Here is a 21,385-nt window from a genome sequence, read left to right on the forward strand (position 1 = left end):
GAGGAGAGGGAGAAACTCCCCAACTCATTCTGTAAGGCCTACATCATCCTGATATCCAGTACTGCCCTTGGACTCAAAAAAACCGGCCTCTGCTTCGTGCCCTTATGCTTCAGAAACCCCACTTGGCATGCCCTCCTCAAGATGTTCTAAGTCATGCTCTGCTGCCTGGAATCTGTTGGGGTTGGCAATGTCATCTGGGCAGGGTGCCTTGAGCTTGGACTGGGACTCTCATGGGCCCTGCGCCCAGATTCTCCCTTCTCTGACCCTCTACACTGCTCATGGTATCAACCAGAAGCCCAAGGAACTCAGGGACTCACATCTCTGGGGTTATCCCAGGATCCCATGGCAAAGATCCAGCTCCAGGAGGGAGGCTTGGCAAGCAGATTGCTCCCTCCGGGCAACACAATATTGCTCTTGTAGGATCATGCAAGATTGGTCTCCCAGAATGATGCTGAAAACATGCTGATGTTGAGCGATTCTCACTTATGTGGGACACAGAGCAAGTTCAGGACTCTGACCTACCAAGAAGTCACTGCCAAGCCTTGGGTTTGAGCCACATGTTTGGACCTGGACTCTCACCCATCTACATCCTGACTGCAATGCTGCCCATGATCACAGCACCTAAAGGCAGCAGGTGTCTTTTGCCCACGGTAGCAAGAATCCTTTGCCCTGTACACTCCCACCTTTAACACCCAGGTTGGTCACTTGGCCCTTTCCATCAGCTTCATATGATATGCCAGGCAGTCCCCTGGAAGCTAGGTCCAGAAACCATCTCCTCCAGTTGTTTATTACTAAAGGCATAGCTTCTAGCTTTGTTCTGTCTCTCACTTTGAGAAAATGTAGCAGTGCTGTTATTACTCACAATGCTGGAAACTGTTTGCATTGAAACAGCATAGATCATCTTACTTTTGCAATTCCCCAATACCACTTCTTTAATGTTCATTACATCATTACTCATGATGCCACATCAACCATCTGCTACCCATGAATATTAGCTTTCAAAGACTCACAGTAAAAGTTGTTACTGTGCTTTGTTGGTGATGGCCACAAATGCAGGTCTTACCCAGAGTGTGCAGAAAAAATGTGAGTGATATTTTGTGTTCTGGTCATGTCAATATTTAAAGAATTAGCCCGCTGGGGGGCCTTTAAGAACATTGCCCTGCAGCATCAATTGGCCTTCTGATTGATGTTCTCTCTTGCCTCTGATTGGTGTGGTTGCGCTCTCCCAGGATGTTTTTAAGTCACACCAGATGAGGAATGGACATTTCTTGCACAAATGGGACTGCCTGCTTACCCTACCCACGGGCCCCTCGTGGCAGTGTGTAGATAGCAACAGCATAGTCAACATTGAAAGAGATCACATTCTAGAAATGCACTGGTTACAGTCTAAAGAGTCCAACATTTATGCTATAAAATCCTAAACAGTAAATTTAACATGACCAGAACACAAAATATCACCCACATTTTTTCTGCACACTGTGGGTAAGACCTGCGTTTGTGGCCATCACCAACAAAGCACAGTAACAACTTTTACTGTGAGTCTTTGAAAGCTAATATTCATGGGTAGCCGATGGTTGATGTGGCATCATGAGTAATGATGTAACGAACATTAAAGAAGTGATATTGGGGCATTGGAAAGGTAAGAAGATCTGTGCTGTTTCAATGTAAACAGGTTCCAGCATTGTGAGCAATAACAGCATTGCTACATTTTCTCAAAATGGGAGACAGAACATAAGCCAGAAGCTATGCCTTTGATAATAAACAACTGGAGGAGATGGTTTCTGGACCTAAACAGGAAGAGATGCTACCAAAATAAGCTTTTATGAACAATAATTAGACAATAAACAAATGTATAAGTACTTCTTCTCCACCCATTTTTCTAAATCTTTACTAGACCTCACATAGGCCGATGAATTTTATAATATGTTTTAAATCAAATTGTTTATATAGACAAAGGCCTGGCAAAAAATATTTGTCTGGAGCTCTACATATTTTAGACATTCCTGCTAATATCAAAACCAAACAAACCACACAAAAAAGAAACCTACAGAGCGGCATCCCTCAAGATCATAAACACAAAAATTCTTAACAAAACATTAGCAAGTTGACTCCAGCAATATAAAAAAAAAAAAAAGATAACACGCCACAAACAAGTAGCGTTTATCCCAGTAATACATGATTTGTTTGCTGTCATAAAATAAATCAATTTGCTATATTAGTTGAATAAAAAAGAAAACCATATGATAATCTCAACAGATGCAGAAAAAGCATTTGACAAAATTAAATATCTATTCATGAAAGAGTTGTTTTATGTCTGGCAGACACAGGGGCCTTCTGAAATAGAGACAGGCCTGATCCTGGGGTGAGACGGATTCATAATGGTATGTCTATCACATATCTTCCAGAAACTGAGGGGACTGAGATTGTAGGACCAGTGACATTCTGAAGAGCCCACTGCAGTCAGTGGCAGTGCTAAGGTTCAGTGTTTTCCTGTCTGTCCCCAGAGCATCTCTTTCCCTATACCACAGTGTCTCCATATAAAGAATGACTGATTTCATAGAGTGAAACTGCATTTAGTACTATTAGGAAAAAAAGAAAACATTGAAATGCTATTTCCACTAAGAATAAAATGATATTTATTTCCTATATTGAGATATTCATGGGTATATTTTTGAGAGATGAAGTAAATGTGCCAAGATTACTAATTTTTTTTTTCTATAACTGAATCAGGAGCAGATACAGTGTGGTAGGACAGCAGATTTAACTATGTTGGAGGCCCTATTTAAGAAAAAATGTAATATGAAATTAGTAACATGAACATTTCTTCAAAAAATTATTAGTTTTACAAAGCTGACAAATGCCACACACAAAAATCCAGAACAGGGGCAGGGTGTGGTGGCTCATGCCTGTAATCCCAGCACTTTGGGAGGCCAAGGTGGGCGGATCACCTGAGGTCAAGAGTTCGAGACCAGCCTGGCCAACATGGTGAAACCCCATCTCTACTAAAAATACAAAAAATTAGCCAGGCATGGTGGTGTGTGCCTGTAGTCCCAGCTACTCAGGAGGCTGAGGCATGAGAATTGCATGAACCTGGGAGGTGGAAGTTACAGTGAGCCGAGATGGTGCCACTGACCTCCAGCCTGGGTGACAGAGTGAGGCTCTGTTTCAAAAAAAAAATCCAGAACAGTAACAAATATTCTCATTCACTGAGTGCCTGCCACACCTCTATGCTACTTTTTCCTTGCCTTTCTTTTTTGTTGGAGTTGGGATTGTATATGTTTTATTGGCTTTATATTATGATTTTCAATAGAGAAAATAGAAAGATAATTTAATTTAGTTTTGTTCTAGCATAGTCCAATGCTTTTTTATTGGTAGTCAGGATTCATAAAACATGCAAATTCACACACAAATGGACCATCTGTATGGTTTGTGCCCTATAAACATAGAGATCTGTATAAACTCTATTTCCACAATTCCCACCAAAAGAAAAATAAATGGTGCATTTATATTTGAATATACCACGTTATCAATTATATCTCTGCAAGAGAGGATTCCATATCAAAAGCAAGTTACGGAGTGCCTCTATGTGAGCAACCTCCAAATTGTGTGGTATTTCTCTCTTCCTGCTATATCCCACCAAGAAATTGACTCAACCCAGAGTAGGCTGCAAGGCCCCCTGTTCCGGTGTCTAACTCTCTTAGACCTATGCCAACTCTCTTCCCTTCCAGCTTAGAGGCTCTTCTTCTGGTTGTGACAGGGACTAGTGATAGCCTACTGCATCTTCTCCCAAATCACTCCTGCCTCACAGTTGGGCGGAGGACTTTTGACATTCTTGTCCTCAAGTTCTGTGTGCCTCCAACCTTGTTATCTGGGCTGGGACAGAGTCCCAGAGAACAAGGGAAGAAATTCAATAAACAGGAGTGGGAAATATCTGGGTTAAGTCACCCACGAAGTGCCACAACCCAGTGGAACTAAATTCCCAGTCAGGTTTGTTTTTTGAGGCAGATCTCTCTTGATAGGTGTCCTTCAAAATTTTGGAGTTATTTAATTTTTGCAAATAACATTCATGAAGTTAACTTCTTGCCACACAATCTAATAAAAAGTTATTTGGGGGCACAAAGTGCTCTATAATTTTAATATCAATTGAGACTATGGCCAGGAGAAAAGACTGTTTCCCCGCTGGAGGGCCTGAGCTTAAAGCACCTTTCCAATTCAGCTATGTAGGAGACAAGGGTGTAAGCCCTGGACACTAGGAAAAGCTATTTGCATCCCCAAAAGTTTTTTTTTTTTTTTTTACCTGCAATACACCCTTTTAAATAGTAAAGGAGAAAAAATTATCATCCCATACTCCCGGTAAAAATATATCTCCTTTCTTGCATGGTCGCCCAGGAAAAGGACCTGTTTTACCTACTATGTGCTTTCTCACACTTTATTTAGGCATGAGATTGTAACGATGTAAAAATTAACATGTGTGTGTGTGTGTGTGTCTATAACATACTTTATATGTATATATTCTTTTACATGTATAAAATTCTACATTTTGAAAGATAGTACTAGAAAAATAACTTGAGGATGATTCTGGAATCGATCCCAAGCTAATGGTGGCTGTACACAATTTGCTCTTCTCAGTGGGACCCCTTCTCTTTCTCCTGTCCCCTCCCCTTCTCCTCAGGGACTCTCCTCCTTCTTCTCACAGATTTCTGGCCATTTTCTAGCAAGCCTGTTTCTCAACTCGTTATTTTTGCCTATTTATTAGGCTTCAGTCCCCTCTCTTTATTCTTGTCCACAACACTCCCTTCCCCACAACTTGCATTCTTTCTCCTTCTTTGAGACTGTGGGTTTCACAGCCTGCACTGGGAGTGGTGGTCATTCCCCACCACTGAGAAGCTTGACTGCTTTTCTCTAGAGGAATGACAGGCGAGGGGGCCTGAGACAAGGGTGTGGGTGTGGGTTCAGAGTGGACCTGGGATTCTGCCAGGCCCCCTGCTAACCTTGAACAGTATTCTTTTGTGCTCCCCACCATACGGGATAGCAATGGAAAGAATTTGTTTCTGGACATTGGACATTTTACTGTTAAATTGTTTGAAGATTGTTAAGTGATTAGCATATTGGTAATTGCCAGGACCCGAAATCTCTGTCCCCAACATCCTCCAACATTCTCTTATTTCTGTCACTGTCCCAGCCATGGGACAGTGGAAAGGGGCAATCTTAAGAAACAGCAGAGAGATAAGAAAAGAGAGAAATGAACAGAATAACACCTTTCATTGCCTTTTGTGACATATTCCCAAGCTGACCTTCCTGAAGCTGAAAGAAAACTATTCTGTCTGAAACAAAAGGAAATGAACAGTCAGTTCAAATAGCGTAGTTCTTAGGAGGAGCTCCAGCTGTAGATCCAGACAGGTATGGCTCTGATTCCCAGTTCTGCCATTCACTGGCTGGGGGACCCTGTTACTAACCTCTGTAAACCTCAGTTTTCTCATCCAAAAAGTGGAGATAATAATGTCTCCTTCCTCGCAGAGCTATTGTAAACATTCAATGAGCTGGCTGTGAAGATGGCCTCACTTCTAATAAGAATTCAAGAGATAGAAGCCAGTGCTACTTTTTCAATGCAATGTGGTTGGAACTAAAGGGCAAATTCAAAGTGTAAGGTAATTTGCTGACTTTCATGAGTTCACAATCCAACTGAAGAAACGGAACACAAAGGAAAGATAAACAACAATGTAATTCAAGGAAAGATCAGTGTTTTTAGAACATGCCACATCTATAAATTACCCCAAAGAGAAATTGTCCACTTGGCTCTAATTAATGAAAAATAAAACCTGCATGTAAATCTTGGTAATTACAACAACAAAAAGAAAAGATTAGTGTTATAAATGATAGTCATGGTCAGGGCTCTGAGACAAGAGAAATTTGTGAACACTGAGGGAGGAAGTCAAGATGCTATTAAGGGCAAATAATTTTTTTATTTTAAAAAAATAGTAATTTTTAATGTAAATAATTCCTATGCAGTGTTCGTCATCCTTAAAGTTTGGAGGCAGTGGAAAAGTACATAAGATTTAGAAGGATTAAATCTGTGACTACACATATTAAAATTGGCCTGAGTCTTAGTCTTTTGCCCTAATAGCTATAGGAGTGATATCAAAAGGGAAAACTGGAATAAACTGTTAAAAAGATTATTTTCAAGGGGGTTATGAGGTTGCTCGCCCCATTCCATGATCTTAGACAACTTGTAGGGACGGTCAACCACTGATAATACCAGCTCCTATTACACATCTCTTTTAGGTGTTCTTCAAGCTAATCAACCACAAGTCAAGGTCACCTTTCAGACATTCCATACCACCATGTCCTCAACTCTTGTGTTGCCTGCAAGGACCAATCCAGATCAGGTGATAAAAAAAAATTTGTCCTCAAATAAATTTATTATTATTAACTATTTCACATATTAATAAATGTAAAATTTGATTAATAAAGAGTAGTCATTGTTCCTCTAATCTTTTTAAAATCTCTTTGCCTTTTTGCTCTACTTTCTTGGAAATTTCTTGATTTTATCTTCTAATTCTTCCATTGAGTTCTTCAACTGCTAACAGCTTTTTAATTTCCAAAAGCTCTTTTTTAGTTTCCTGGATGTTCCTATTGTATAGCATCCTGTTCTTGCTTTCTGCATACAATGTCTTCTTTTGTTTCTTGAGGATATCAGTAAAGTTTTAAATACATTCTTTCTTTTGGTATAGCTTTTTTTCTGCAAGTTACTTTTGCTGCTGGTTTCCTTTCTTGTCTTTTTCATTTTAAGGACTTTCCTCAGAAGTGAGAGAGTTCTTGGCTGTCTCTTCATATTTAAGAGAGGAACACTAAAAAATCAATATGTAGCTCTAAGTAGGTGGGAGGAATTGTCCACTGAACACTTCACATTAGAGGATTTATCTGGAGAGTTTGATGGCATCGAATTTTATTATCTGTATGTCTTTCTTGTTGGGTTTATTAGATGCCCTGAGAAGGCTCTTTCAAACTCCTGCCTGGAGGATTGGATGGTCTGACGCCCAGTTATCAGTGTTCCAGCAGTCAAATAGGGAAGAGGCCTCAAGGGAGGGAATGTGTCAGCACTGCGGATTTAGTTTCATAGGTTTGTGTGATGTGTGTATATACTCTGCATAGTCATAGAGATGGTAGAGAGAGAATAAGTCATATAATTACCTCATGCACTTTCTGATTTTCAAACAATGACACGTAAAAGAGATGGGTAATAGGAACTGGTATGATCAGTGGTTGACTATCCCTACAAGATGTCTAAGATCATGAAACAGGGACAAGCAACCTCATAACCCTCTCCACAATTATTATTGCCTAGCATGAAACCTCAGAGTTTAAAAATGGTGAAATATTTGGAGGAGAATGGGGGGAGACTAAAATTGTATGAAATTATTTGTCTCCAACAAAGATAATTCAAGTACAGTCATGCACTGCATAACAATGTTTCTGTAAACGACGAACCGCATATATGACAGTGGTCCCATAAGATTATACTATATTTTTACTGTACCTTTTCTACATTTAGTATGTTTAGATACACAAATACTTCCCATTGTGTTACAATTGCCTAAATTATTCAGTACAATAACATGTTGTAGTTTTCTAGCCTAGGAGCAATAAGCTATAACATATAACCTAGGTGTGTAGTAGGCTGAAGCATCTATGTTTGTGGAAATGCACTTTATGATGTCCAAACGATGACAAAATCACCTAATGGTACATTTATCTGAATGTACCCCCATCGTTGAATGATGCATGAATGTACACAATTTATTATGACCAAGAAAATTAGGCTTAAATCCTTTAGAAAAACATATTTAAAATACAATTTTATGTTTAATAAAATATATATAATATTCTAGAGTATGTATAAGCATGGAAAATACAGTTCAGGTATCAAAATGTCATCCATAGGATGATGTAAAATACACACATCAAACCTCCTACTCTATAAACAGAAATTGTACCTTCTTTTACAAGTCCACATAGAACACTCATAAAAATAGACATACATTAACCCACAAAGAGAGTCTCAATAGATTCCTAAAATAAATAGACTCACGTGCAGATGTCACGGGGCAAACTTTGCCACTTAATTGTCTAAAGAGCCAGGCATGGTAGCTTGCACATGGAACCCCAGCACTTTGGGAGGCCCAGGAGAGAGGATCACTTTTGAGGTCCAGGTTTTGAGACAAACCTGGGCAAATTAGTGAGAATCCCCCATCTCTAAAAAAATATTTGAACTTAGCCAGGTATAGTGGTACACCCATGTAGTCCTACCTACACAGGAGGCTTAGGCGGGAGGATCACTTGAGCCCAGGAGTTTGAGACTGCAGCAAGCTATGATTGTGCCATTACACTCCAGCCTAGGTGACAAGAGTGAGACCCCATCTCTTAAAAAACAAAAAATCCAAGGAGAGCTGGAAGACTTCATAGGTATGATCATTTTCAAAATTTAAAAGTGTAAGCATAAATGCACCCAGTAGAGTTGCAAACAGTGAGCTTCCTTGGCAAAGATGAGGAGCAAATTCGCTAATGTTTCTAGAGAACAGGAGCCTAGATAAAGGAGTAAAGAGGGCAGAAAATGAGGACAGAAAGGTCCTTCCCTTAGCTTACATTTGCAAGAGTTTGGATTTCATCCTGTGGGGAAATTTGAGGGATTTTGAGCAGGAAGTAACCAGGGCAGATTTGCATTTTAGAAAGATTGCCCCAGTTTCTATGTGGAGGCTAAAAGCAGGAGACCTCAGCTTTGATAAGATCATAAAGTAAAGGCATAGAAATGAAAACGAGGGCTAAGTAGGAGAATTATTTACAGCAATGCTGTCCAGTAGAACTTCCTGCAGTGCTGGGAATGTCCTGTGTCTGCACTGTCTAATAGGGTAGCCACTAGCCACATGAAACTATTGAGCATTTGAGGTGTGTCTAGTACAATGAAGGAATTTAATTTCTTATTTTATTTTATTTTAATTAAGTTAAATAACCATGGGAGTTCATTAGACAGTGTAGCTTTAGAAGGTGTGTGTGTGTGTGCATTTTTAAAATTTTAAAAATATCTTCACTGAGGTAGAGTTGGCATAAATTGCCCACACTTAAAACACATATTTTGATGTTTTGATGTATGTATATACCATGAAGTGATGATCACAGTCAAGATAGTGAGTATATCCATCACTCCCAAAGGTGTATATAAAATTAATGCACCTGAAAAGCAGATACTGGATAAATATGGAAGGACTCTGAATTTTATCAGCTATTTCTTTGTCTGCTTTAAGGATAAAAATGCAGCAATAAAACTCCATAAAACCTTATGCCATTTTTGTTTATTTTTTGCAATTTCAACACTATATAAAGAACCACACAGCTAAAGCAAAAGTTTTAGAATGGGAATGGGAAGTAAGAAATTCAGAAAATGATTCAGGGCACAGAAAAGAATAAAGCACTTTCTGTACCATGATTCTTCTTTTGCCTCAAGGGAAGCGCTGTCAACTCTTCCTGGAGCATTTTTTGCATAAAATTTGGGTTACTTCCAATAAATTACCATTAGGTTCCACTGTCCTTGAAAATTTCACCCTGAGATTAAAAATTTTCTGCATGTACTGCTTTTTTGTGTTTTGTTTTCAGTTTACACATTTTACCACTTAAAATTGGTGTGTCAGCAGATTTCTGTCTGAAACACATATGTGCTAACACGGGTAAGTTAACTATTTTCAATATTTCCGAGAAATAGACAACAATTTGGCAGAAATTTAATGGAGAAGAATTTTCTCTCTCGCACACAGCCCCTCCCCTGCCCCCCAACACACAACCTTTTTTTTAAGAAACAGGGTCTCCTTTTGTGGCCCAAGCTGGAGGGCAGTGGCACCATCACAACTCACTGCAGCCTTGAACTCCTGGGACCCAGCAATCCTCCCACCTCAGCCTCTGACGTAGCTGGGACTACAGGCGCATGCCACCACATCTGGCTAATTTGTTTTTATTTTTTGCAGAAATGGGGTCGTCATATGTTGCCCAGGCTGGTCTTGAAATTCTGGGCTCAAGTGTTCCTCCCACCTCAGCCTTCCAGAGCACTGCAATTACAGGTGGGCACCACCATGCCTGGTCTATTTTCACCTCTCTTTTCTTTCTTTTTTTTTTTTTAAGATGGAGTCTTGCTCTTGTCACCCAGACTGGAGTGCAGTGCCACGATCTCAGATCACTACAACCTCCACCTCCAGGGTTCAAGCAATTCTCCCGTCTCAGCCTCCCAAGCAGCTGGGATTACAGGCATGCGCTGTAATCCACCCGGCTAACTTTGTATTTCAGTAAAGACGGGGTTTTACCATGTGGGCCAGACTGGTCTCGAACTCCTGACCTCAAGTGATTCACCCGCCTTGGCCTTCCAAAGTGCTGGGATTACAGGCCTGAGCCACTGTGCCCGGCCCCATTTTCACCTTTCTAAATGAAGAATTTAAAAACAAATTTAAACACATGTAGACTTTAAGCCGAGCTTCTCTTTTCATCTGAGGCTGTGAGGCTCCCTGGACCTGGGTACAGTTTCCTGGGCACGGGCTCCACATGGCATCTGCCACAAGCTGGGTGTGCTCCTGGGCATTCTGCCCTCTCCCGAAGAGTTTTTAGAACAAATTCTTATAATTCTAGGAAAAATTAGTCATGTTGACTAAGGAAATCTCTGTACCTCTTCACTTAGTGATAAAGCTGAGAAAATTCCTTTTATTCAAAAACATATTTGTGATACATCCAAGCACTCTACTTAACACGGGTCATTTTCCCTCACCTCATAAACTCTGCCCTGTGTAAAACAACAGCACTCCATCCATCCATCCGTCCTTCCATCCATCCATCCATCTGTCCATCCGTCTGTCCATCCATCCAATCCATTCATCTGTCCATCCATCCATCCAACCATCCACCCATCCAATCCATTCATCTATCCATCCATCCATCCAACCATCCACCCATCCACCCATCCATCCATTTATTGCATTCACTAAAGTATTCTATGTGCCAGGCACTTTTCTCAGAACTGGAGATACAACAGTGGACAATAAGAACAAAAGTCCTACTCTCATCCTACACACAGCCTTGCTAGCGGACATGGGTAAGACAGAACATTAAAACAACAACAGTAAATATATAGCAGGTCATATAAAGATAAGTGCTACAGCGAAAATAAAATCAAATAAGGGTGATAAGAATTGCCAGAGGAATGAGAGAAGTTATTTTATCAAGAAAGTCACTGATAAGGTGACATTTGATTATATTTTTGCAGCTAATGGAATCAGCCATGTGAATATTTAAGGAAAACTCCCTGAGGCAAGATTTTTTTGGAGGGGTGGGGTGTATTTGGGACCGGCTGGGGCTGAGCAAGCTGGAAGTCAGGGATGGAGCAGGGAGTCAGACCATAAAAGGCATGGGAAGTATTATTACAAGGACTTTGGTTTTTACCCTAACAGACATCAAAAGTTATTGGAAGGTTTCAAATAGAGTTGTAATGTTATCCAGCATATGTTATTTGTTGTTTTTTTAGAGACTTGGTTTCTCTCTGTCGCCCAGGCTGGCATGCGGTGGTGTGATCATAGCTCACTGCAGCCTCCAACTCCTCAGCTTAAGCCATCCTCTCACCTTGGTTTCTGAAAGTGTTGGGATTACAGGTGTGAGCCACCACACCCAGCTAACATATGTTTTTTAATGGATCAGCCTGAGACTACTGTGGTAGGAATTGACATGATGTTGTAGGCAGAATAATGTCTATGTCTTCATCCCTGGCACCTCTGAATGTGTTATATCTCATGGCAAAGGAGAGTTAAGATTGCAGATGGAATTAAGGTTGCTAATCAGATTTGGAGAGATAGGGAGATTATCCTGTATTATCCTGCTGGGCCCAGTGTAACCACCAGCACTCTTATAAATGAAAGAGGGAGACAGAAGAGAAAAGAAAAATTAGGAAAATATAAATAATCCATTAACACAATAAACACGACCACAAGAAAGAAGTGTTGAGTGAATGTCTGAATGAACAAAGATTTAATTACTTAATTCTGGGACAGTTTTTATTATTCTTATGTGTCCAGGGAAGAAGGAAACTGTTTAATCATAAAATTGCTCAGATTTTGCTGTAAAGTAAGTTTCAGTTCTCTATATCTTCATACAGTTGCACTTTGTAAAATGATACAGCTTTATCTGAAAAAAAAAAATAAGTTGTCCTAATATAATACAGAAATCTTTTCCAGATCAAATCTTACTTTCACACTCACGGAGTAAAAATTTTTCACTGAGTTGAAACACATTAAAACATGCTCATTATTTTACATGCCTAGGAAAATTTCGAATTCTTCATATTACTTTTCCCAGGCATCCAGATGGGTTCTAAGAAAAGTTCTAGTGAGATTATATTTCGTCTGTATGGTTAAAAGAAGGAGTATTGGCAGTCTCCTAATTTAGTGGTGGTTTTTAGCCCAAATTCCAGATTAAGGAGGTTTAAGTTTCTGCAATTACAGCTTTTAAAAACACAGCAATGAATCTTCACAGGTTTACCTTCATTACAAATTGTATCACTAAGAAGATGAGAGAAAATAATATCTTTTGAAATTCTTTTGTAGATCCATTCTCTGGATGTTATGGAGATCTCTCATCTTAACTCTAACACCTTTAAGGTATCCAAGGAGAAAATCAGGTGCATAGATGGCAGGTCAACTTCGGGTATGCCTCTCTTACTAGTCACTATTTTCATGGGGCCATAGAACTTCCTGTGGTTAATGGTTGACACCTTCTGGTGGCCTGCAGGACAGGTGGCCAACTCAGACACATTGGGACTCAAAGGGGGTCTTGAGAGGTCGTTGAAATCTATTTCTCTGCCTTCAGGCAGAACCACTGGGGAAATATGAGATACTATCATAGTTTTAAAAGACTGTCAAGAAAGTAAATTCCAGGACATAAGAACAATAACTCCAGGAAAAAAAAAACAAACTCTCAGTGTCTAGTAACCCTCAGTGTCAACCCTTATTTTCATTGTGGAGCTATTTTAAATTAATAAGCCTGGAAAATAGATACATGGCACAACTGATCTCTGGATGTCAACACATCAGTTAATTGCATATGACTCCCTAGAAAGTATATGTAACTCACAACTTGCACCTTACAAAAGAAGAGTTCAAAGTCCCTATCATTACTAAAGGGATTCTAAGCCAGAGTCACTTCCATTCTTTTCAGAATGAAATAGTGATTTCAGGAAGGTGAAACCACCTGTCACACTTCTATTTACCAGAACCAGTCAAGATTTGGGCTTTTTAAACTGCTTTGCCATTTCGTTTCTTCCCCTCATTGAAATTTACTTTTCATAGGAAACATAAATGTGAACATGTACTTTAAGGACTTAAAAGGAAATACACCCTTTAAATGTTAACGATCTCTATAATTATTTAGCACCTGCTTAAATAAAGACAGGAATTGCTCCAGAGTGTTACTTATTTTCATTGATCATAGGATCCTAGAGAAGGCAGAATTTTGTTGGGGGGAAAAATAACACCCCAAGAGAATGACAAGGGGAAACTACTGAAAAGCTATGATAGTTACAAATCAAAATGTTCCCAGGCAACTGCCATATCTCTGGTTTTCCTTGATCACATCAAATCTCAATTCATATAGCAAATTACATCACGCTGTGGAGTTTGATGCTCTAACATCTGTACCATAGAGCCAGGTGGTGTCTATGATTAGAAATACTTTCTCACACAACTTTTACTTTCTGAAGCTATTATAATAATAGCCTCATGTGTTTGCTTGCTTGCTTAATTTTTTAATTTCACTATTACTAATCCTTACCCAAACTTTTCATCAGAAGCATGAAGTCCCTCTCGATAGGATCAAACACATCAGGCCATCTATCCATCTCATCATTTTACTTGAAAGGTTCTCTCTGGGGGCCTTCCTTCCTTTTGCTCCATGTGACCAGGCTGCTTGGCCTGCTCCATGGTTGACATCCTGAAACTTGCTGTCTCCATCCACCTGGAAACTCCCTTTTCTTCTCTCCCAAGTTTGAGCCGTTGTTTTGGGGACTCCATGTCTTCCTCTTTCTTGGTTTATTCTTTATTTACATAAGAAAAGCCTCAGAGCTGGGAGTGGTGGTTCACAGCTATAATCCCAACAGCTTGGAAGGCCAGAGGCAGGAGGAACGCTTGATGCCAGGAGTTTGAGACCCACCTAGGCAACAAAATGAGATCCTATCTCTACAAAAATCTTAAAAATTAGCCAGGTTGGTGGCACACACCTGTAGTCCCAGCTACCTGGGAGACTGAGCTGGGAGGATCACTTGAGCCCAGGAGCTGGTGGTTTCAGTGAGCTATGATGACACCACTGCACACCAGCCTAGGCAACAGCACAAAGCCCTGTCTCAATAAAAGAAAGAAAGAGAAAAGAGAAGGAAAGAAGGAAGGGAAGAAGGAAGGGAGGAAGGAAGGAAGGGAAGGAGGGAGGGAGGGAGGGAGGGAGGTGCCTCCAAAGATTTCCCAAGACAGAATACATGGGAAGTTGGGTTTTTTTTGGTTTCTTTACTTGTTACATGTCTGGATGGGTCTTTATTCTATCTTCATGGTTCATGAATAAGGACACAATTCTAGGTTAGAAATAATTTCCACTCATATTTTAAACTGTGCTTCACTGTTTTTGAGCTTCTTGAGTTGATGCTGAGAAGCCTAATACTTATTATAATCCCCATTTCTTTATTTGCCATTCTCTTTCTGTCTCTCTCTCTCTCTCTCTCTCTCTCTCTCTCTCTCAAAACTTTTTGGCCTGTCTCTTTATTCCCAGTGTTATTAAATTTCACAATGTGCCCTGGTGTGAGTCTTTTAAATTCAATGTACTGAGTTTTGTTAGGCGTTTACAATCTGAAAATGTATGTCTGCCAGTTTTCAGAAGTTTCCTTACATTATTTCTATAATATTTTTCCGACTTCCTCTGCTCTCTCTCTCTTACTCTTTCTCTCATTCTCTCTCTCTCTCTCTCTCTCTGCATCCTCTCCCCTTGCTCTCTGGAAAGCCATTAGACATTAAAATTCCTATGCTAATTGATATGATTTGGCTCTGTCCCCACCCAAATATCATCTTGAATTGCAGCTCTCCATAATCCCCACATGTTGTGGAAGGGACCCGGTGAGAGGTCATCGAATCACGGGGGCAGGCTTTTCCCATGCTGTTCTTAGGATAGTGAATAAGTCTCAGGAGAACTGTTGGTTTTATAAAAGGGCAGTTTCCCTGCACACACTCTCTTGTCTGCTGCCATGTAAGACGTGACTTTGCTCCTCATTCACCTTCTGCCATAATTGTGATGCCTTCCCAGCCATGTGGAACTGTGAGTCCATTAAGCTGCTTTCCTTTGTAAATTATCCAGTCTCAGGTATATCTTTATTAGCAGTGTGAGAACAGACTAATACACTCATCTTTTAAAGTTTCAGTACTGCACTCACTATTCCTCTGCTGTGCCTGAGGGCTAAATGGCCCTGGTTCTTTATCTCCAAGAATAAATTCTTGTCTCTGACTGAGGTCATGGAAGTTCTCTGTAGAGTGAGTTTAACTCCTACTTAAAAGAACTTCTAACCAGACATACAACTTGCCAATAAACATGAAAAAATGCTGAACATCACTAAGCATCAGAGAAATGCAAATTAAAACCACAGTGAGATACCACCTCACACCAGTCAGAATGCCTAGTATTATAATGTCAAAAAAACAATAGATGTTGGCAAGGATGCAGAGAAAAGGGAACTCTTACACACTGTTGGTGGGAATGTAAATTCGTTCAACCCCTATGGAAAACAGTACAGAGATTTCTCAAAGAACTAAAAATAGAACTACCATTCAACCCAGCAATCCCACTACTGGGTATCTACCCAAAGGAAAAGGAATCATTATATCAAAAAGACACCTGTACTTCTATGTTTATTGTAACACTATTCACAAGAGCGAAGTCACAAAATCACATAAGTGTCCATCAGCAGTTGATTGGGTAAAGGAAATGCAGCATTTATACATCATGGAATACTATGCAACCATAGAAAAAGAATAAATAATGTCCTTTGCAGCAACTCAGATGGAGCTGGAGGCCATTATCATAAGTGAAATAACTCAGTAACAGATAATCAAATACCACATGTTCTCACTTATAAGTAGAAGCTAAACAATGGCACACATAGACATAAAGATGGAAAAAATAGACACTGGAGGCTCCAAAAGAGGGGAGGATAAGAGGGTTGAAAAATTACCTATTGGGTACAATGTTCACTGTTTGGGTGGTGGGTACACTAAAAGCCCAAACCTCACCATTATGCAATATATCCATGTAAAAAACCTGCACATGTACCCTCTGAATCTAAAAATGTTTTAGAATTTAAAGACTTCTGATTAATCCTGCTGTTGTCAGTTTCATTTCTTTCCCTACCTTCTGAGATACCTGGCTCATTGTTGCACTGGAGCTGTTGGTTGCTTGAAATTGCTTATAGGGGGAGGGTGTGCAACACAGAAATCAACAAACACTACAAATCAAAGATTTTCTTGTTTTGCTAGAGAGTTTCTTAACCAGCACACCACTGCGGGAAGTCCCTACTTCTGAGCCTTCCCAAAGCTCTGTAGCACACATCAACTGTTTCTTTCATATTCTCTTTCTGCAGATTGTTCGATTTCAGTTGTCCATATTCTGCTGTCAGTCACCAATTAATCTCCTTTCTTGATCCTAGAAAGACTTGTTGACATCTATCACCAATTGTCATCTCCTCTCCCACCAATCAGCCTATATTACTGATATGGTTTACCTCTGTGTCCCAACCCAAATCTCACCTTGAATTGCAATAATCCCCACCTGTCAAGGGCAGAACAAGGTGGAGATAATTGAGCCATGGGGTGGTTTCTCCCATGCTGTTCTCGTGATAGTGAGTTCTCATGAGATCTGATGGGGAAGGTGGCTTCCCCCTTCACTCAGCTCTCATTCTTCTTCCCACTGCCATGTGAAGAAGGACATGTTTGCTTCCCCTTCTACCATGATTGTAAGTTTCCTGAGGCCTCCCCAGCCACGCTAAACTGTGAGTCACTTAAACCCCTTGCCTTTATAAATTACCCAGTCTCAAGTGTGTCTTTATTAGCAGCATGAGAACAGATTAATACAATTACTTTTATATAGAAAAGAAAATGGTTATATTTCAATTTCAACAATTCTTTGAAAATAAAATAACATGAGAATGATTTATCATATAATTTACATGACATAAATATACATGCGATAGTGTTAATATACACAACTACACTTAAATCTTGGCTTTGCCATTTACTAGCTGTGTGAATTAGAGAAAGATACTTAACTTTTCTGGTGTTCAATTTTTTTCATTTGATAAATAGCAAGAACACTACCTATCTTGCATGGATACAGTTTGAAATGGAAATGTGTATAAAATGACAATAATATCCATCATGTGTATTAATGGCTGATACGAGATAGTCAGTATACAGTTGATATTATTAACATAAACATCAGTTATAATTTAAAATTATTTTGTATAAATATATCCTCTAAAAATTTTTTAAACTATCATGCATCAAGTCAAATGATGCAAAAGGAGGTTAAGGAACTATTAAAACATTGTTTTGCTGCTATTTCCTGGAGAAAATATGACTTAATTAGTCAGACTGAAATGGATTATTTTAAAGTGTAAGTAATTTGCAGGTATTAATAGCTAGCATTGCCCCTAGTATGGTCCAGATGGTCTTATCAGGTCTTATTGGGTTTCTTGTGCATTAAAAAACAGAGTTTAATGAGGCAATAGTACCCTAAAGCAGGTTTGCAATAAATTCAACAAATATACTGGCACCTCTCCAAGTGTGTAATAAACAACTTCCTCTGCTCCTTGCGGCAAAAGAAAATACTCTTGACTCCAGAGCATCACTTGCCTTCGGTGAACAGGGCTGTTGTAAAAATGCTTTAGAGAGCAAATGCCTTTAAAGAACTCAAAGACTTGGACATTATCATTTCCATTTGGTGACAGAAGGTCCAAAGAAGCATCTTTCCTCACCTATACGTATCACTGAATTGTGAGAGGAAATGAAGAACAGACATCAGTGGGGAGACAGAAGGAAGTGTTAGCAAGTGGAGGGGTTTTATAAAGTCAGGAGGTAAAGAGAGAAAGAGAGAGAGAGAGAGGAAAAAGGAGGAGGACAAGGAGGAGAAAAAATGAAGAAGAAGAAAGAAGGGAGAGAGGGAGGGTGGATAGAGAAATGCCCTCTCTTGGTTCTCAATGTCTCATCCACCTCCCTCATCCAAACCACAGACTAAAGCAGGCAAGGAAGTGGCTCCACATTCTCCATTCCTTCAGAGGTCTGAAATATATCAATTATGTCCAGCAGGGTGATTATTTTTTAAACCTAACATAAGTAAGCCTTTCTGTTCTACTAGACTGTGCTCCTTAAGGGTGTAGAACATGGCTCATTCTTCTTTGCATCAACAATATTTAACACTTCTCAGATACATACTAGGCATCAATAAAAAAACTTTCTCATTAAAACATTTTAGGGTTTATATGCTCTATTTTTTTCCCCTGAGGTCCACTGCTTATATTGAACATGAAAAATTTAGCCTACATGTTAATAAAATCTTATATTTGGTCCTGGATCATAAAAAAAAAAGTTAAAAGCCCATTCTCTATAAGGAATTTGGGTCTTCTGCTGATGGACAGAGACGTTCTTCACTGAGACAGACTTTGTGAATTCGGGAGTGGTAATCTCTACCCTCAGAGGGCAGTGGGGGTCAGTCATTGAACTCTTATTCTAAAAAATAAAAACATTAAATTAAATAAGTTAAAATTAAGGATGCTTTATGGAATTTCAGGGTTTCGATGATGTGTAAAGCTAATGGCAACAGAGCAAAATTTACTCCTTTAAGGAGAGGAGAGCCTGAAAATATTTTTTAAAGAAGTAAATATCAAGTTAGAAAGGTTTGGAAAATAGTTGTTAAAATTATAATAAAGCTCTCTACTTTTCTTTTATCTTTTTCTGTTTTTGGATATTGGTCAACTAAATTAATTACATAACAAAAATTCAAGTAGGGATTTAATTTGCCTCTGCTGGTAACTCCAGATCTCTAGGGTCTCATTTGCAGGAGTGCTCCTGAGGCACTAGGAGTGGATGCTAAAGAAGACTTTTTCAGACCAGAAGGGGAGAAAAGGGCTGCCCAGCATCCATGGGTAAGATAAGGTTGTCCCAGGTGGGGAAGATTTTGAAAACATCCTAAGGTGTTTTTACCTTAACACCTTTTGATAAGAGAATCAAGAGAATTTGATTCTCTTTTGATAAGAAAACCAAAAGATGTAAGCTATTGGGGATATTCAAGTGGGGTCAGGGAGAGTCACATGCCTTTCGTTCATCTTCTAGTACAGTCTTGGGTAAGGTGCTCTGAGGTCTTCAAGGCAGTGTTGTCACATTGAAGGAGCAGACTGCATGTTAGACACTGAAAAAGACCTCTGATTACTCTGAGGATGACACTGTCACCCACTCAGGGTCGAGCTGAGAAAGCCTTGTTCATGAGTTGTGATATAACTATGCTTCATCTTCAGAAGCCGTCGTGGTGGCTACAGCCAAACAGCAAGCCAGAGGAGCAACAGGTGGGGACAAAGACACAAACAGAGGTAGCTATAAAAGCAACATCCACTGAATGAAGCCAACAAGCACCAAGGCAGCAGGAAAATGATTACCAAGAAGAATGAGGTGCCATTTCATCAGAAGGAAGGAGAAAGGATTGGGGTGTCAGCACCCCAGTAACTCTACTGGGTGGGTATTAAGATGCAAAGGCCAGAGCATGATCAATAGTCTCATTAGCTGTTTACAATGCTAAAGTCACCAGGAAAAATAAAAGTTGAATGTCTGTTTATTTAATGGCATTTGTTAAGCTCCTCATCAAATGATGTGCCCAGTATTGTGCTAGATTCTGAATATGAAACGGTGAGAGAAAAAAAATGTGCTTCCTGTCCCCCTTGAGCTAACAGTGTTGGGTCTAAATATTGCTTATAAACAGTACTGTTGGTTTTGTGGTAGTGGAGAACCCAAACACTTCTGTAGTTTTAAGACTTGTCCAATTATGTAATGGGCCACAGACCACACACAAGAGAATACTCAGAGGCCTGTATGGCAGATTTCACCTCCAACCTAAAGATTCACTGGCTTAACTTTGAGTACAGTCACTTGAATTACTTACTGTTACTTGAATTAGTTACTTGAATAGCTACTAAATAGGAACTGGTTTAAATAGTCATGACCTTGTGTAAACTGAAAACAGAAATTCATTAATACTCCCAATCTAATTGCATTTGGAAAATACTTGCAGAATCATGGAATTGGAAAGTCATTACCTACTCAAAGAGAAAATCCAGTCTCCTGCTTCTCTGTTTATTTATTCATTCATGTTGCAAATCCTGAGTGAGTGCCTCCTGCATATTGGCAATGTAAGTACAAATCCCGCTCTCTAATGATACTTAAATTCTAGTGTTAAAGACAGACATAAGGAAACAAGAAAAGGTGAATAAAGAATTTTCCAGTCGCGTTAAGTGCAATGAAGAAAAAAAAATTAGGAAGCAGGGTAGTGGTTAGGGAAAGGTAGGAAGGAAGGGAAAGAAGGAAAAAAATGCGGGATGGAGGAAGAGAAAGATGGGGCGGGCACTCTCTTATCCAGAGAGGGTCAGGAAGGCCTTCTCTTCGAGCAGATACCTGTGTATAATGAGGGTCTGAGCCATGCAAAGATCAGGGAGAAGAGCTTTCCAGGCAGAGAGAACAGGAGTGCAGGCCTGAAGCTAGACCAGGGCAGCCAAGGCAGAGTGAGAAGAAAATTGTGGGAAATGTCGCAGTCAGGGGCTAGATCTGCACAGACCACCCTCAGACATTTGCATTTCTGTGTGTGTGTGTGTGTGTGTGTGTGTTCTTTTTAAATGATGAGAAGCTGTTGGAGTGACAGGACCTCTTTTCAGCTGCCAAGCTTTTTGTGTTTGCACTTTTCCTTAACGCTTCTTCCAGATTAGGCTCTCCTTAAATTCTGTTTGCGGCTGGAAGTGATCCTAGACACCTCTGGCTCAGCTTCCCAACTCATGCAGGTAAGAATCTTGTTCAGAAGTGGTCATTAGACCTTCCAATGAGAGCACAAAAAATTGGAACTTCCAATGGGAGCACAAATGTTTACAATGATGGTGCTTCTAGGATGAGAATGAGAGAGCCCATTCTATGCGCGTCACTGTGAGCATGGAAAATCGGAGGTGACTGCCAGAGAGTAGTTTTCATGTATATCCATATTAGCAGGACTTCCTCCATGACCCTCCATCTCAATGAAGAGAGAACTT

General features: G+C 39.8%; 1 protein-coding gene across 3 annotated transcripts in view; it reads left to right on the plus strand.

The window, feature by feature from the left end:
• AIG1 (androgen induced 1) overlaps positions 1 to 21,385 on the plus strand; it is a 336,552-nt gene that overhangs the window by 308,543 nt on the left and 6,624 nt on the right. For all 3 annotated transcript variants that reach the window (XR_010112530.1, XR_010112529.1, XR_010112531.1), the window contains 3 exons: positions 6,283 to 19,829; positions 20,383 to 20,500; positions 21,066 to 21,142. The gene's annotated coding sequence lies outside the window, so the exon portion shown is untranslated. The remainder of the gene's footprint in view (positions 1 to 6,282; positions 19,830 to 20,382; positions 20,501 to 21,065; positions 21,143 to 21,385) is intronic.

Source organism: Pan paniscus, chromosome 5, assembly GCF_029289425.2.
Source record: "Pan paniscus chromosome 5, NHGRI_mPanPan1-v2.0_pri, whole genome shotgun sequence".
NCBI classification, from domain to species: domain Eukaryota; kingdom Metazoa; phylum Chordata; class Mammalia; order Primates; family Hominidae; genus Pan; species Pan paniscus.